This window comes from Erythrolamprus reginae, chromosome 8 (genome assembly GCF_031021105.1).
Source record: "Erythrolamprus reginae isolate rEryReg1 chromosome 8, rEryReg1.hap1, whole genome shotgun sequence".
Lineage (NCBI taxonomy): Eukaryota > Metazoa > Chordata > Lepidosauria > Squamata > Dipsadidae > Erythrolamprus > Erythrolamprus reginae.
The window spans coordinates 37,856,493-37,875,280 of NC_091957.1; the positions used below are offsets into that span (position 1 = coordinate 37,856,493).

The 18,788-nt window shown below is 39.6% G+C and overlaps 1 protein-coding gene across 3 annotated transcripts in view; it reads left to right on the forward strand.

The window, feature by feature from the left end:
- The first annotated feature begins 2,819 nt into the window (after positions 1–2,819).
- Positions 2,820–18,788, forward strand: part of ZC3H12B (zinc finger CCCH-type containing 12B) — a 44,502-nt gene continuing 28,533 nt past the window's right edge. Inside the window, exons 1-2 of one of the 3 annotated variants that reach the window (XM_070759700.1) lie at positions 2,820–3,177; positions 13,675–13,759. The gene's annotated coding sequence lies outside the window, so the exon portion shown is untranslated. Of the gene's footprint in view, positions 3,191–13,674; positions 13,760–18,387; positions 18,456–18,788 lie in introns of those variants that run through there. The other 2 variants (XM_070759699.1, XM_070759702.1) reach the window with 2 other exon arrangements.

Consider the following 18,788-nt stretch of genomic DNA (forward strand, 5'->3'; position numbering starts at 1 on the left):
GTTTTATCCATATGTATTTGGCGCAGTTGCTAGTGCCATCATTTATCAATTTCACATTTTCAATGATGACTGGATGAAGGAGAATCAGATACTGTTGGCTCCAGTGTTCTTCAAATTAGATCTAAACACCAACTGCTTTAATTCATCAATTCCAGTAAGGATCCTAATGAGTGTGTCTTTTGTTTTCCTAAAAATGAACCATTTGCAAAATAATCCAAATACAGTGATACCTTGTCTTACAAACTTAATTGGTTCCGGGACGAGGTTCTTAAGGTGAAAAGTTTGTAAGACGAAACAGTGTTTCCCATAGGAATCAATGGAAAAGCGATTAATGCGTGCAAGCCCAAAATTCACCCCTTTTGCCAGCCGAAACGCCCGTTTTTGAGCTGCTGGGATTTCCCTGAGGCTCCCCTCCATGGGAAACCCCACCTCCAGACTTCTGTTGCCAGCGAAGCACCTGTTTTTGCGCTGCTGGGATTCCCCTGCCCGGAGGTGGGGTTTTCCATGGAGGGGAGCCTCAGGGGAATCCCAGCAGTACAAAAATGGGTGCTTTGCTGGCAACGGAAGTCCGAAGGCGGGGCATCCCAGTGGTGGCGGTGGGTTTGTAAGGTGAAACTAGTTTGTAAGAAGAGGCAAAAAAATCTTAAACCCCGGGTTTGTATCTCGAAAAGTTTGTATGATGAGGCGTTTGTAAGACGAGGTATCACTGTAGTTCTTTACTGGAATACCGCAAAATGTAGATAAGGGATTTCTGGCCACAGAGGAAGCAAGTGCTGCCTCAAATCCCATCATGTCATCACTTCAATGATGTAAAATGTCATGTGTGCAGTGAAGACATGACACTTGTGAAGTCTTTGTGGTTTGTACCTCATTTACTGAAACATGCTCATTAATAGCAACAGCATTTAGACATATATACCACTTCACAGTGCTTCGACAGCCCTCTCTAATTGGTTTACAGAATCAGCATATTGCCCCCAACAATCTGGGTCCTCATTTTACCCGCCTGGGAAGGATAGAACGCTGAGTCAATTTTGAGCCGGTGGTGAGATTTGAACTGCTGAACTACAGCTAGCAGTTAGCTGCACTGCGCCAACCCAGCTTTCTGAAAAAAACAATTAAAGAATGAACTCTCTTGAAGGTGGAAGGATCACAAAACAGCCAATTCATTTTATGGTTTCAGGGGCAATCAGTGCAGGCCAAAATACATATAAACTGGTTTTACCAAGATATTCCTTTAATATAGAGTCCTATGAACCCCCCCCCCTTCCTTTCAATAGTGTTTGATTCTTGGAGATGGCTTGGAAAAGACTCTGCCTTTTTCTTATCCAGTTTTTTCAGAAATGGTTTGCCATTGCCTCCTGCTTAGGGCTGAGAGTGAGTGATTGGCCCAAGTCATGAGGTTGGCTTTCTACCTAAGGTAGGACAAGAATTCAGTCTCCTGGGTTCTAGCTTAGTGCCTTAAACCAGTGTTTCCCAACCGTGGCAACTTGAAGATATTTGGACTTCAACTCCCAGAATTCACCAGCCAGCAAATGCTGGCTGGTGAATTCTGGGAGTTGAAGTCCAAATATCTTCAAGTTGCCAGGGTTGGCAAACACTGCCTTAAACACTATACCAAATTGACTCTGCATAGTAGTTTACATCCAGTCCATAAATCTACCTCCTTTTGCTAGCAATAGGAATCTTTTCTCTGTTCTCTTCAATTGTTTTTGTTCCTTGGTCTCATTTAATGGCAGTGTAGGTATTTATTTCCCATAGTGTTATTTTTTGCATTGTTCAATTATCCCATCTGTGCAGTTTGTAAACTACAATAAGACCCACACAACAAATTTAAAGATTATGATGATTAACCTTCAATAAATTGTTTGTGGCTGCTGATTAATCTGATTTGTATCTGCTCCTCTGGCAATTTTCAGTCACATAAAACATTTGAATAAATAACTTTATTGCATAAAAATGTGCAGAATAATAAATGGATCATTAATCTTGATGTGTGGCTGGTTGTTACGTTCTGTTGTGTAGCAGAAGGTCTCCCTTCTCTCACAATGTCGGAATTCTACCAGCATTTCAGTCATCAATGGGGTGATTCTCACATTTGTCCATACACGAACCTGCTTTACTAATCAAATTTCCAGCATATATTGTATTTCAGGGCATTTGTGCATTTATAACACTAAACAAATTTTTTTTAAAAAAAGGCAAACCTTTGTTTGATTAGTCTCTGTAATCAAGAGTACTTGACATGATCATAATGGAAACTACCTATAACGGTCATGAAGCAGATCGCCTAGATCAGTGATTTATAACCTTTTTTGAGCCGCGGCACATTTTTTACATTTACGAAACCCTGGGGCACATTGAGCTGGGGGGGGGGGGAAACTAAAAAAAGTTTGGACAAAAAAATTATATCTCTCTTCCTCCCCTTCGCTCTATTTCTTTCTCCCTCCCTCTTTCTCTCCCTTCCTTTCTCTTTCTTTCTCTCTCTCCATCCCTCTTTCTCTTCCTTCCTCTTTTTTGCTCTCTTTCTCTCTCCCTCCCTACGTCCCTCTATGTCTTTCTCTCTCTCTCCTTCCCTCCCTCTCTTTCTCTCTCTCTCCTTCCCTCCCTCTCTTTCTCTCTCTCTCTCTTGCTTTCTCTCCTTCTTTCTCTTGTTCTCTCTCTTGCTTTCTCTCTTTTGCTTTCTTTCTCTCTTGCTTTTTCTCTCTCTCTCTTGCTTTCTTTCTCTCTGAGCTTCGCGGCACACCTGACCATGTCTCGCGGCACACTAGTGTGCCATGGCACACTGGTTGAAAAACACTGGCCTAGATGAGCGACCTGATTTTAACCTTTTTTTGGCAGAGCAAAAGCCGAGCTCCCCAGCGCGCATGCGCGGGCAGGGCCAGCCTCCTCTGGCCCGGCAGCCTCAGCGATCCGTCGGGGAGGGCGGGGCCGCTCGGTTGCCTAGCGACGGCGCCCAGGCGGCCTAGTCCCGAAGCCGCCTCGGTTGGATCCCGCCGACGGCGGCGCCTCTTCCTGGACTCCGGAGCTACTTCGCCTTCTGGCTGCTAAGTCTCTCCTGCGGCCGCCCTCATGCTGTGGAAACCGCTGAGCGGGAGCGGCCACCACGAGGCCCCCCAAGCGGAGACGCCGCCGCCGCCGCTGCTGCCGGCAGACCCAGAGCGGGCAGCTGCCTCGGCGAGGAGGCCCGGTGAGGAGGAGGAGGAGGGCAGAGGGGGGTCCGGGGCTGGAGGAGAAAGAGGAGGAGGGCGTTGCTGCTGCTACTAGTGCGGCAGCGGCTGCTCTGAACGCTCACGACTCAGGCCCGGGGGGGCGGGGGGAACTTCCCGGCGCAGGGGCAATCTACCTCGCAGCGGGGGCGGCTGGGTGGGGGCTCTCCCGGCTGTGACTGCCGTGGATGGGATCGCTGCCTTCGTGGAGGACGGGGAAGGGGGTGGTCCCCTTTCCCACTCTTGTTTTGGTCTCCCCCCCTAATGAGAGGCCTGAGTTTGGAGGTGCTGCTTTCTCCTCCAGAGATGCTCCCGGGTCCTCGAGCTACGACAGTTCATTGAGTGATGGTTCAAAGTGACAACATGGCAGAAGAAAGTGACACATTTACCCCCGTGGCAGCATCGTCTCCATGGCCATGTGATCCAAATTCAGACACTTGACAGCTGACTCACACTTATGATGTGGTAGGGCAGTGAGGGCGAACCTTTTTCCCCTCTGGTGTCTTGCAAGCACGAGTGCCCAAACCCATAATTCAATGCCTGTGGAGGATGAGAACAGCTCCCCCCCCCCCGGCTGGAAATGGCCTATTTCCCAAGTTCTGGTCGGCCCAGTAGGGTCGTATTTTGCCCCCACTCCCCAGGCTGTAAAGGCTTCCCTGGAGCCAGGGGGGGGGGAGTAAAAACACCTTCCCACTGGAGGCTCTCTGGAAGCCCAAAATGCCCTCCAGAGCTTTTGTGTGACCCCAAAATCAGCTGGCCGGCACACACATGCACGTTGGAACTGAGCTAGGGCTACAGATTGTGTGCTAGCAGATATGGCTCCGCATGCCACCTGTGGCCCCCCTGCCATAGGTTTGCCATCTCTGTTGTAGGGTCTCTGGCTCATGTGATCTCCTTTTGTAACTTTCTTACTAGCAAAATCAATGGATAAATCAGACTCACTTCACAAACATGTAACTTAACTGTGGCAAGAAAGGTCGTTAAATGGGGCAAAACTCACTTAAGGAGTGTCTCACTTCACAAATTTGAGGCTCAATTGTGTGGTTAAGTCTAGGATTACCTGTATTTTGTGTCTCTGAAAAATATATATAAAAAGTTAAAAAGCTGGAGAGGAGTTCATTATAAAAGACATTAACTTTGGGTTTGAAGTCCAGGCCTTTCCGAGGTCTGTCTGGAGACCTTAGGATGGAGGCCATGAAGCAGGGGAACTGGCAGGAGGAAGCCCAGGGTCCCAAAACAAGGCCTGGCCTTCTTTGGTGGTTTGGGACATTGATTTCGTTCATTCATTCATTCATTCATTCATCCACTTTGGCATTGATGAATTAAGATCCCATTTCCTGCGGTCTGAGCATTTGATGCCCATATATGGCACCAACAAAGGGGAATATTTGCCTCTCAGGGTTCTCTCTGTGCTCTCCGAGCTGGCTTGCAGACATTTCATTACCCAAAGTAGGTAACAACATCAGTGCTAGTAAGGAATGCAGTTTGCTGTCAATTTGTATTCTCCTTTATTGGATTGAAATCTGGTCTTTGGCATGTCTGGCTTGGTTGTGTGCAGTGCGTTATATTGATTTGATTTAAATAGCCTCCCAACTTGCAAAAGTAACACTGAGCAGCTCACAACAATTTTAAAAAATCAACAAAACATCACCAGAAATAAACAGCAAAATATAAAACCAGGTTAAAAAACATAAAGCCTCATAAACTGGTGAATTGAAAAAATATTCATAACATTCAGGATACCAGATGAATGATCTTACATCTATAGATGTTGGGCAAGGTATTTTAAAGGTCATGGCATGTAATATGTCATTTGTTATGTCTGCTGATCTTTATAAAAGGAAAGAAAATCATGGGAATCTTTGGAGCTGAAATATTGCACTAAAGCTAAAATAGTGGAAGAATGCTCAAATGTCCAACCATTTGCACCTTATTATTCATTATAAAATGGCAAGAATTGTTCTACGTCCAGAATCCTGTGAGATATACGACTTCTGTGCTGTACTTATCCAACTCTTTAGATATGGGAGATAGTACTGCAATATCACCTGGATTGCAATAGTTAATTTAGTGACCATTCAAAGTTACAACAGCAGTGAAAAAAATGACAATTTCCCCACACTAACGACCCTTGCTTGCAGCATCTCCATGGTCATGTAATCAAAATTCAATTGCCTGGCAACTGACTCATTTATCTTGGGGTCATATGATCACCTTTTGCGACCTTCTGACAAGCAAAGTCATTGGGGCAGTCAGATTCAGTTAACAACCTTATTACTAACTTAACAGCTACAGTGATTCATTTAACAAGAAAGGTTGTAAAATGGAGCAAAACTCTCTTAATAAATATCTCACTTAGCAACAGAAATTTTGGGCTCAATTGTAGTCTTAAGTCAAGGATACTAGTGCTCACTTCCAGCAAGAACCATACCTAGAATAAGATTAAAAGGGACAATCAGAATGTAACTAGTCTTCGACTTACAATGGTTCATTTAGTGACCATTCAAAGTTACAACAGCATTGAAAAAAAATCACTTATAACCATTTCCCACAGTTATGATCTTAAAGCATCCCCCCTGATCATGGGATCAAAATTCAGATGATTGATAACTGGTTCACATTTACGACCTTGATGTGTCCCAAGATCTATATGATCCCCTTTTGCCATCTTCTGACAAGCAGACTCAGTGGAGAAGCCAGATTCACTTACCATCCATGTTCCTAACTTACCAGCTGCAGTGATTCTCTTAACAACTGTGGCAAGAAATATTGTAAAATGGGGCAAAACTCTTTTAACAAATGTCTCAACAACAGAAATTTTGGGCTCAATTGTGGTCGTAGGTTAAGGACTATATGTGTTTATCTTTTATTTCATGTATGCAGAGCTTACATTCTGACAATGGCTTGCAGCCAGGATTAAAAGCTGCTAGTGTTATGGAATGTCCTTATTCAGTTTGTATTGCTTGTGTGTGTTTGTGTGCATGCTTGGATTAGATGACCTACAAGGTCCCTTCCAACTCTGCTATTCTCTTTTATAAGAGTGGTGGTTAGGAAGTACAGAGTAGTAACAGCAGCAGACCAAGAATACAAGAGAAACGCCTAGGTTTGGTGCAGAGTGCCTTTTGTAAGATGCTCCCTAGATAGGTAGCATGATTTCCAGAAACTTTTCAACCAGAAAAAAGGAATACAGATAGTCCTCAACTTATGACCACAATTGAGCCCAAAATTTCTGTTGCTAAGTAAAACAGTTAAGTGAATTTTGTCCCATTTTACAACCTTTTTTTGCCACAGTTAAGTATGGTTGTTAAGTGAATCTGGCTTCCCCATTGACTGCAACTTTCATAAATATGAGTCAGTTGCCAAGTACAGTAGTACCTCGTGATACGAACCCCTCGTCATGCGAACTTTTCGAGATATGAACCCGGGGTTCGGTAATTTTTTGCCTCTTCTTACGAACTTTTTTTGCCTTACGAACCCGCTGCCGTGAACGCCGAACCCGGAAGTTCGGGTTCGGAGCTTTGACGTCACAGAGACGTCCTTTCTGGCTAGCCGAAACGTGGACTCCAGGAAGGACGTTTTCGTGACGTCAAAGCTCTGCCCATGGAATTCTCTATTGGGATTCCCCACCTCCATTTGAGCCTTCCGACCGGCTGACAGCTCCGCGGCTCTTCTGTGAAGGTGACAGACAGGCGGCAGCGCTTCTCGGCATTCTCCCGAACTTTTGCCGAACTTTTTGGGTTCGGCATTCGGGAGAATGCTGAAAAGCGCCCGGCTTTTGAGATTTTTTTGAGATTTTTTTTTTTTTGCTTGCACGCATTAATTGGTTTTACATTGTTTCCTATGGGAAACATTGTTTTGTCTTACGAACTTTTCACCTTACGAACCTCCTCCCGGAACCAATTAAGTTTGTAAGACGAGGTATCACTGTATCTGAATTTTCCTCACATGACTATGTGGATGCTGGAACAGTCATGTGTGAAAAACAGTCGTAAGTCATTCTTTTCAGCGCTGTTCTAACTTCAAACAGTCACTAAAGGAACTGTTGTAAGTCAAGGACTTCCTGTAATTCCTAACTGAGTCTGTTTACAATAAAAGATAAAACAGTATGACAATAGCCAAAAGTTCAATGTGAGCAATATCAATAAAATTATCTCAGTTAATATACATTTTAAGTAGAACTGTAATTGAAAGCAAAAACAATAGACTTTTCCAAATCCTTGAGAAGAGTTTTACTAAAAATTCCTGTGTTTAGTGCCTATCATTTTAATGGATCTTAATATTTGCCCTCAGGTTGGGCTTCTGATAAGCTTTGCAGTTTGGACAAGTCTTCAGGATCACTTGATAGTGACTCAGTGACACTATTTCATAGTGATCATTTCTCAGAGAGAGGAAGGGAACCATGGATAGGCCATTACATTTATGCCTGTGGTCTTCCTAAGACCCATGTTGCTTTGCTTTGATTTTCTGTAAGAAATGGATGCTGAATTAATGAGTATATAGCTTGGTTGTACATAACTGCTTTTTTCTGAGAAAATAATATTGTTTATAAACAATGTCTTGCTTGGTCAAGAAATGATGTCTAACTGGGATAGCCAACAGAGACATGCCGTCACCTGTGCTCCTGTTCGTGACTGTCCTTCAAATGATATATATAGATTGGATCTATATATAATATTTAAGTGCTGGTGAGCTGGATAATATCTTCCGTTTTGTTGTCAGTTCCCTCATCATATTGATCATCAACATCCTTTCCTGATAATTAATTTTCACTATATTTAGTTTTGAGTAAACTTTCATATACAATTCAAAGATTATAATATTACTATAGAACCAAGTTGTATTCTCAGTGGTGAAGCTCAGTCATAACAAAACTCGGAGTTTTCTCAATCTAATCTGCCAAACAGAATTTCTGCTAGGATAAAGTGGAACGAATAAATCACAAATGCAGGCTTCTGCAGAAGGAAGGAAGGAATTAGTGCCTGAGCAGCATTTAATATCCTAAGGCTGCTCACTTGAAACAAGTGCCATTAAAATCATAGGATACATTGGAGGCAAATCAAAGGAAAGATTGGTTTATCAAATTGAGGCACTGCCCATTTCAAACTCTGTGTGAGAATGCTCGAGATTGTTCAACATCTAAAAATCAGATGGTCAAATTAAAATTATTTATTAGAAAATAAGATTCTTTGTATTAATTAAAAATTACTCTATGGCAAGAACTTAATCTTTGCAGACTGCTAAGAAATATGTACCGGTATGTGTAGTTTGTAACTGTTTTAATTATACTGTAAAGTGAAAGGTTTTTATGATATCATGAAGACCAATCTATACCTTGAGATGGATTGTATTGGAGAGGGAGGGAAGGGGGGGTGGAGAAACTTTTTAAATATGTGTTAAAAAGTTTATGACTGAGAATATAGTAAAATCAAAATATGTGCTATGCTGTTACGGCATTGCGTTTATTTCCAAGGGAGAAAATTCTTGCACTTTAGAAAATGCTACAGATACGTTTTAAAACAATGAACATGGATTTGCAGTTCAAAGTCTTTAAAAAGAATGGAAAATTTATGGCTGGGTTCATTCATGCAAAGTTTATTGTCACTGAAAAGGAAGTTGACCTACAAGAGAGTGATTTGAAATGGTAGAACAGGCTTTTCATAACAGTGATAACGTTAGGATTTTGTGCATTCCCTCTGCCTGCAGGTATTTTATCTTTATACCGGTAGTATTAGCTATGCTGATCAGGATTAGTATTAAGTGAAGTTTATACTTGATGGGTTGATATGCAAGCAAAGGTTAAAGTTAACCTTGATTCTTGGTAGCTAAAATGTAACACTATATCATATTTGGAGAAAACAAAGAAGACAATTTATTTTATAAATTTATGATAAGGCATTATGTTTATCTATGACTGTAACTAATCCCTTTATCAGAGTACTGCATTTGTTCCAGCCAGGTATAATTAATAAAAACCTCATTCTGTTGTATTTAAATTTCACTCTAATGAGTTGTATATTAGTACTGAAAATCTGCTCCGTATTATTGCATGATGGGTATTCCGAAAGATGTCTAATTGAGTCAGTTCTTAGTAAAAAAGCTAATGATATACCTTTACTCAATTTCACTTTTGTTTGTTATTTATAATTTTCATCCCACTTTTCTATTTTAGCAATTACCCCATGTAGTTGTCAGTGAAAATATATAAAATAAAGTACAAACTTATTAAAGCATAAAAGCAAACATCTAAAAAAAGAAAAAGATTAGCAATTGCTTTAATTTAAGAGCTCAAAGCATAGCAATAGAGAATATAGTTATTTACTAGTTCAAGGATGTATAAAAATTGCAACTATGTGGGCAGCAGCGTTGGCAATGATTCACTTAAGAAGTGTGTGGTGAGAAAAATTGTAAAATGGGGCAAAACTCACCCAGTAACATAAATTTTGAGCTCAATTGTGGTCATAAGTTAAGGATTTCTTATAATTTCTCCTCAAAGTCTTAAACATGGCTGGTTCATACAGAGAACAAAGAACATAGGTACAAAGAAATTCAGCGATATTACACTGCTTGTAAGAACTAGCTGGTCTAGTCGTTTAGGTGCTGGACTAGAAATCTAGACATGAGTTCTAATTCTGTCCTAGCTGAATGACTTTAGACCAGTCCCTCTTTCTAAGGTCGAGGAAAAAGGTGGCGTAAGTTATTTCTGAAAATATTGTCAGGAAAACTGAAGGAATTTGTCCAGATAGTTGCCAGGTATCGGGAGTAACCTGAAAACAGTAGAATAAATCAATACGTCCCTGTATCGCCTGATGCTGGAGACAGCAATCGGGGACAACCTTTTGGTTTTGCTCATTGATTATCAAATTCCTTGATATGTGAGAATTATTCCAAGGACAGGTCAGGTCTTCTTGCTGTGTGCATCATGGTAGAAATTAAAGTGGGTCTATTGTGGGAAATTAAAATGATAACTCTGAGTGTGTATCTCAGGGCTGGATCTGCAGATGATAAAAGTACCTATTCCTTGCCTAACTCAAAACTTAACCTAATTACTCTATTTATAGGTATGTATAATAAACAGCTGGCACTTTTTCTTTGTAAAGTTAATCTGTTGGAATTCTGCATGTTGTGAACTATTTATGGATTGTTTGTTAGAAGAAGAAATCGTAATTCTAAACTACTGAGCCCCTAGTCAGCAGATTTGGAGAAGCAAGAACCACTTATAATGAAAAAAACCCATCAATTTGTTCACTGTGACTAACACTGTTGGAATTGATTGGCAGTGTTTTCTTTCCTTTGTTTAGCTTGTTTACATTGTATCTTCCTGTATTACTGTGTCAATGATTCCAAACCTTTGGAATAGTTTCTCTTTAGGGTTGCAGCCTTAGGAGAAGATGTAAAGAAAGCAACATACATATTTCTAAGCCACATTGCTTGGGCCTATTTCCTGCATGTACTGCATTCATTAAACAACATTGGTCAGTTTTTCCAAGTAGTAGATTTTACTACAAGTGTATGAAATCATAGAAAACCTTTCTGCTGTATTGTTTTGAATAATATGGCTTAGTTGAATTGTCAAATACCTTGATGTACCAAAGCCCTCTAGGATTATGGAAGCTAAGGCTTGTTCTCTTTGGCTTTCCAGTACAGCGATGATTGTTATTATATAAGGAAGAATAAAGATGCAGTCTCTCCGACAAGAACATTTCTCTCTCTGTAATTTGAGCAAAATTGCCTCCATTTAACAAGTGACCTATTTAAGACTGCACATTGTATTTATCTTCTGCGTTATCCCTCTTTAAACTTTAAAATGTTTTATTTTAGAATGTTTGGGTGCAATTCAGTATGAAATTTTAATATACCATCCAGATTGAAATGGAGAAGAATTGTGCAAAACGATAATCATGATTGTCATTTATTTAATGAGTCCTGTTCTAAAAGCCATGCTGGCGATTTATTTTCCACTTGTTAAAGAACAATGTGAAGGCCTACTTAGACATTAGCATCTTTTAAGGATGCTGAAATTGTGAGCAGTGAGTGTCATAGTGAAAAAAAGGATAATGAGGCAAGCAGATTTCTTGCCCTCAGCATGGAATTTCTACTCTGATATTGTAGTATTGTGATCTGATGAAACATAACAATTGAAATCTATGTTTTAACTTCCATAAGTTATTTATTTGATTAAAATGCCGCCCCTCTCCAAGGACTTATTTAGTTCAGACAATTCTCTAAGGCAGTGTTTCCCAACCTTGGCCATTTGAAGATATCTGGACTTCAACTCCCAGAATTCCCCAGCCAGCATTCGCTGGCTGGGGAATTCTGGGAGTTGAAGTCCATATATCTTCAAGTGGCCAAGGTTGGGAAACACTGCTCTAAGGTGCAATGATTGGGGGGGGGGAATGCTGGGTGCCTAACTCCTCTGTGGAAAGCTTTTTTCCTTTGTTAAGTTTATGCAAACAAGTTTTACAATTTAATTAATTGTCGTGAGATAATGAAGTAGTAGCTTAGTGAAGCAACAGCTCTAGTGCCATGAGGGCATGAATATATATATATATATATATATATATATATATATATATATATATATATATATATATTTTGCTTGCAGTGGGAAGATATCTATTTAAATGCCTCTGTGGATATCATTCACGTGGCAAGCTTTGTGTGAGATTCTAATGACTTTAAGCCTTGTCATAGCAATTATTTTAGTAAGCAGACTTTTTCCGTGGAACTGCTTCTGTGCAATTGTCTGTATCTCTTGATGTATTTTATGTAACCCTCTAACAACACCTGAGTCATACTCTATGCTGAAGTTCTAGCCAGCATTAAGTTACATATTTTTATTGTTTTGCTGTGGAGGTGGAGGTAGGAGTGTAAGAAGCAGCAGCTGAGGCATCTTAATAACTGCATGAAGCTGAATCCTACTAAAGCATAAATGTCCCCTAGTTAAATAAAACTGAATGAAGTTGAATAAAAATTGCTGAGAAGAAATATTAATGGGGGGATTACTTTTTTCACAGTGGATGTGCATAAACTAAATGTTTTGTGTCTGTCACAGAATGCTTAACTACCAAATCTGAGTGAATAAGAGACGCTTTTTCTTTTTTTGAAATAAATATAAGGTGTCACATTCTTCCTTTTTGACGTGACAAGTTCAAGATGTGGGTGGGGGGTAGACATTTATGGATTGGTTTTTTTATTGAAAGAAAATCTGCGCATAGGTGAGCTTCAAAATATTTGTATGACCTACAGGGTGTAAGAAACTCCAAATTATTCTGGAGCTGATATCGAAATGTTAATTTCCACTAGCTAACTTTGGAAGCGAATTTCTGTCTTGTAGCAAGAATATGATATGAGTTCCACTAATAATTCAGAGATTCTCAAAATGAGGCAGTCTGGAAGATGGGAGAATCAGTTGATCAGTAATCTGGTCAATCTTGAATCTGCAGAAAGATCATCCCATAATTGGAAAGCTGTGAATAACAGCCCCTCTAAGTGGTGCACACATGAACAGACTTGATCCATACTCAAATTGAGCTTGGAAATTTGGTAATCATTATGTTTTTATTAAAAAAAACCCTGCAGTGTTATGATCACAGTATCATCTTTAGTTAGCTGCTAAAGTGTCGCATTTTGTCTTAATCGAAGCTGTTGAGTGCTCTCTGTACAAAATGCACCAGTGTAGAGGTAGTCCTCCACTTACAACAGTTCATTTAGTGAGCGTTCAAAGTTACAACAACACTGGAAAAAAGTGACTTATAACTGTTTCATAGTTATGACCTGTGCAGCATCCTCATTATGATGTGATCAAAATTCAGATGCTTGGCAACTGGTTCATATTTATGATTTTTGCGCTGTCCTCTTTTCAAAAGGTCTGACAAGCAAAGTCAATGGGGAAGCCAGATTCACTTAACAACAGGTTATTAACTTGTCAACTGCAGTGATTCCCTTAACAATGTGGCAGGAAAGGTGGGATAAAACTCATTTAACAACTCTCACTTTACAAATTTTGGGCTCAGTTGTCATTGTAAGTTGAAGGCTGTTTGTAATTATGAGACCAAAGCATTGAGAATTGCAGCCAGTTCAAGATGACTGGTTGCACCTGAGGTATGATATATAGATATGCGAATGCTTCTTGCCAGTCAAGACCTAGACAACAGCATAGAACCCATAGGAATTTCTAAGCTACATTTGAGGAGAAATGTGTTAGATTTTTGGAAGATTTCAGAGATCTCTAGGCTGAAATCTGAAATGGACTTTTGAGAAAGGAAGGTTAAAATCAAATTCCAACTTTATTCTCCCCTTTATCCATCATCTAAGAAAATAGTTTGTTAACTCATGTGCTTTATCAATAAAGAAAATAATTCTTGCATATCACACAATAACAGTTTCAATCTCCATGGACTGAAATGTTCTTTACATAAATTAGTCAGATAATTATTGTAATCTCTGCTATTGTGATTTTTATTAGGAATTCCTGTACCTACCATGTGAGGCTGTAACAGATACAAGAAATTATTTGGTTATTTAAGAGAAGAAAAGAAAATAGTTTAATGGTAAGTTAAAGTCTTCAATTTCTTTTTAAGGAGTATATTATTCTTCAAAATAGTAGGTTAGCTATGAAGCATGGAGCCATATATGGTTTGGTGCTATTTTCTTAACTTGAAAATTTGTTCTAATTGCACTTTATTGCTTCAACATATCTCCCATCATCCAAAGTATTTAGTTAGAATATCAGTATGATTTTTTTCATTTAAAATGCTTTATTCAACTATTGACTGAAATTATGGAAATATTGTCATATAATAATAAATTCAAGAATAATTACAAGTTGGAATAGCATTCCAGGTGAGATACTTTGGTTTAAGGGGAATACGTTCACTGATACCTATAGAAGACCTCCAAAGTCCCTTTCTAATCTGTTATTCTATGTTATGTCAAGTAAATTCTACATGTTCTGTGATTTATACATTGGAGATTTTCTCCCTGTTGACCACTAGGCGGCAGGTTATATTTGAATTACGGTAATATATTAAATACTAGCTTGGTTTCCACCAAGAAAATATTAGAAAAGTAGTCAGCGTCACTTTAATTTCTTTGGGGATGCTGAGAATTGAAACTATGATTTCCTCCTGATCCTAGTTCCTGAGACAGCAAGTTCTAGGGTGCCTTTCCCCCCATTGTTGAGGGTGTTGAGAGTGAGAGGAACATTCTGATTGCAATTTCCTTACTTGGATTAACAAAATAGCAACTCAGCTTACTTTTGGGGAATCAGTAAGAGTTTCTGCTGGGTACTCTAACACAGTGCCCTCCAACCTTTTAGGCCCTAGGGAACGGTTCCATAGAGAAATGTTTTTCTGCAGACCAGAGAGGGCGTGGGTCGAGTGCTGCCTGCACCCCACAGATGGGGCTTCCCTTCTTGCCATGGCCTGCTGCTGACATGCTGCGAACTGGGGCCCGTCCACGGACCAGGAGTTGGGGATCCCTGCTCTAATAGGAATGTTAAACTATGTGCCAAACCTTTCCCTAAATTTGATGAATATGAAGTATGAAGGTTGATAAACGGAACCAGAATCAGTATAAGATAGAGACTGAGCCAGTCTGGTCTTTATGGCTAAGGCAACCGGCTAAAAAGACTAAGACAACGTAGCCACCTGAGTGACTTTGAGCCAGTTCCTCTCTCTCTCTCAGTCCAACCCACCTCACAAAGTTGTTATGGGGAAGCCTGTAGTTATTCATAAAATAAAATAGGCTAAGCAGTTCTAGGAGTTGAAGTCCACAAGTCTTAAAGTTGTCAAGTTTACAGACCCCTGCAATGGTAGCCCTATTTAGTACTGTAGTCAGAGTGTAATTGTTGAAGGTCTGAGACTAATCCATGGAGAAATGACACATCGTGCAGTTGGGGTGGTGTTTCACAGGATGGGGGAATATGCCCTTGTTTCTTCTCTAGCATATTCCTGTTTTACCTTTTTTTTTGCTACATCATGCATTTTCTAATTTAGAAAATATGTACTACAAAAGTTTAGCAGTGTGACTAGAGGAGCTTTGATATCAAAGAAAAGGTAGGAATGCTGAAATTCCCTATGCTTATTGTAATGATTGTTTCTCATGCATCAACAGGAATCAATACTTCTTTGATTAATTATGTAAATTATACACATAACATTATAACGAAGTTTACAGCTAATAGACTAACACTGTTGTTTTGACAATGTTTATAAATTTTAGGGATGTCAAAGAGCTTTAAATGCCTGCCTTGCTTTTAGAAGTTGTATTGTAGGCAACTGATAGCACACTTCTTTTTAAATGATCCTGCAATTTAGAATTTTTTTGTGCCTTCAAAATTGATTAGCTGGATGTTTAAATTTCCTTTAATCCCCATATCATTTTGAAAGGTCGATTCACGTTCTTGCTGTTGATACTATCCCCATGCCTATTGTGGCTCTAAGATAGAATAATGCCTTGTTGATTTTCATGTATTTGAGGCTTCAAGTGCCACTGAAATAATGTGAAATTTACCTGTTCCAGTGGAATATTTTGTTCTGATTTTTGATCCCTGCAGGAAGTTAAAGGAGATTCCTTGCTTCTGATGAACGTTAGAAATTTTGTTTTCATTGATGTTGTTTTGGAGTAAAATCTTGGTTTTCGAACTCATCACAAGAAAACGCTTGTCCATGTCTCTGAACAAATAAGATGACTTTGAAGCACCCTTTAACCTGTGCTGTTTGTAAATTAAATGGATTGGTGGGACCATTTCTTGATACAACTACCTGAACCAGAATAGAATAATATGGAGAAGTCAGTTGGGTGACTCTTTTTCAACCTGAAGAAGACAGCAAGGCCAAAAACATCTGAAACTATTGCTGCTAAAACTGGAAGGAACACATCAGGCCGTTATTGTGAGCCCTCACTTGCACTTGTTGCAATAAACCAGTGTTTCCCAATCTTGGCAACTTGAAGATATCTGGACTTCAACTCCCAGAATTCCCCAGCCAGCATTCACTGGCTGGGGAATTCTGGGAGTTGAAGTCCAAATATCTTCAAGTTGCCAAGGTTGGGAAACACTGCAATAAACAAATAAATAAGTCCTAGAAGACATTTTTAAAGGGCTCATATAGCAACTTTGCTAAGCTGTGTGACCAGAACTCAGACCATTCTAAAAAAATGCTTTCTCTGAATTGCATTAGCAGACCCGCCAGTCAGTCGTGACTCTGCTGAAAAGCAATGTTTAGGTAAGGATGCCTGGTTGCTAAGCAACAAGCAGCAAAGGCTTAAACACTTAAAGCTATAGTGCAAAGTTTTCACTTCAGAGGATGACATTTTTGCAGATTGCAAATGAGAAGCTGGTGGTACTGGATGGTTTTCTCCTTAAATTGCTTTGTGTGTGTGTTGTATTTACATAGGTATTGCTGCACTATAATAAAATTTAAAATTTGGGGGTCTTTGACGCTCTCTGAGCTTGGTGGTGTCCTTTCAGATGTCTCATTACAAAACCAGGTAAAAACCAATTTAAAATTTTACTACCCCCCACATGACAAATTAGCATTATTTACAGATTTTTCTGCTCAGGTGGCGAAAGAATCCAATCATAGTCTCCCATTGAACCTGACCATAGTTTCAGACAGCAGAAAAAGGATATATTTTTTGTTTTAACAAGATAATATGTTTCTGGGTAATGTATTTTTTTCATTACCTTCTTTCTGTTCAGAAAAGGAAATATCTTTTCAGAACTTTCAGTCAGGAGAAAGTTACTGTTCTCAGGAAACAATCACAATGTTAATCTAATTGATAATCTCTTCACGTAGAAACATAGAAACATAGAAGTCTGACGGCAAAAAAAGACCTCATGGTCGATCTAGTCTGCCCTTATACTATTTTCTGTATTTTATCTTAGGATGGATATATGTTTATCCCAGGCATGTTTAAATTCAGTTACTGTGGATTTATCTACTACGTCTGCTGGAAGTTTGTTCCAGGGATCTACTACTCTTTCAGTCAAATAATATTTTCTCATGTTGCTTTTGATCTTTCCCCCAACTAACTTCAGATTGTGTCCCCTTGTTCTTGTGTTCACTTTCCTATTAAAAACACTTCCCTCCTGGACCTTATTTAACCCTTTAATATATTTAAATGTTTCGATCATGTCCCCCCTTTTCCTTCTGTCCTCCAGACTATACAGATTGAGTTCATGAAGTCTTTCCTGATACGTTTTATGCTTAAGACCTTCCACCATTCTTGTAGCCCGTCTTTGGACCCGTTCAATTTTGTCAATATCTTTTTGTAGGTGAGGTCTCCAGAACTGAACATAGTATTCCAAATGTGGTCTCACCAGCATTCTATATAGCGGGATCATAATCTCCCTCTTCCTGCTTGTTATACCTCTAGCTATGCAGCCAAGCATCCTACTTGCTTTCCCTACCGCCTGACTGCACTGTTCACCCATTTTAAGACTGTCAGAAATCACTACCCCTAAATCCTTTTCTTTTGAAGTATTTGCTAACACAGAACTGCCAATACAATACTCAGATTGAGGATTCCTTTTCCCCAAGTGCATTATTTTACATTTGGAAACATTAAACTGCAGTTTCCATTGCTTTGACCATTTATCTAGTAAAGCTAAATCATTTACCATATTACAGGTAGTAATAACAACCTTTAATGTTTGATATTTGGAAGTCAGCCCTATTGATTGTGTTGCCAAATCAATATTGTGATGTTGCACAAAAGAGAGGCATTAGTATGTAAAGGAAAAATATTTTAACAGAAATGCAAAAATGCGCACATACAACCTTCGAGGGGGAAAAGTCCCAAATGTGGGGAACTTCCCAGCCACTCCAGTGACTAAGGAATACTGTCCCACAGGGGACTGGTTGTGATTTTTCTAGAAGGATTAATGGCAATAAAAACCATAGAGGGTTATTTCCTTGTAGCCACGTGTTCAGAGGCAGTGGTGATTTTTACATGAAAGTACCCCTCAGTCCTGTTGGTTTTTAAAGGAAAAATGACACAGCTGAATTTTCTTAATAGCTTTCAGAGTTGACAACTACTTTAAAAAAAAAAAGGAGATAGAAACTCCTGTGAGTCATGGAAGTGGGTGTGTTTCTGTGTAGAGCAGCTTTCATAACTCGCCCAGTCCCTTAGAAGAGTCCAAAGAGTAGAAAACTGCCATACACATTATTTTCGCAGAGAACGTATCACCTGTACCGGTGGTAGGGATGGCAGGTGAGCCGCCCGCTTCCTCTACAGAGACCGGTGAGTATCTAGCTGCAGTGCCATGGGAGATCCGTGTTTAAATTAGGTTTGTTGGGTTTTGAAGGGGTTTTTTTGGGGGGGGGGGGATTTGTGACAGCTCTTTTAGCTGCCTCTTCGTTATGCTGTAAGGATAGATACAGTATAACATCCCCTTCCCCTCCGCTACCATGATCTCATGAAATTTGGGATCCATCAATGATAAAATTTGGTTAGATATCTGAATGAAGCAGGAAAAATGTGTAGATTTTAATGTTACTGTTCTGAGCTTGATTTTGAAGAAAGAAATATTTCTGAAAAGGGTGTATAAATTTGCTTCCGCTATGCCTTTTAGAA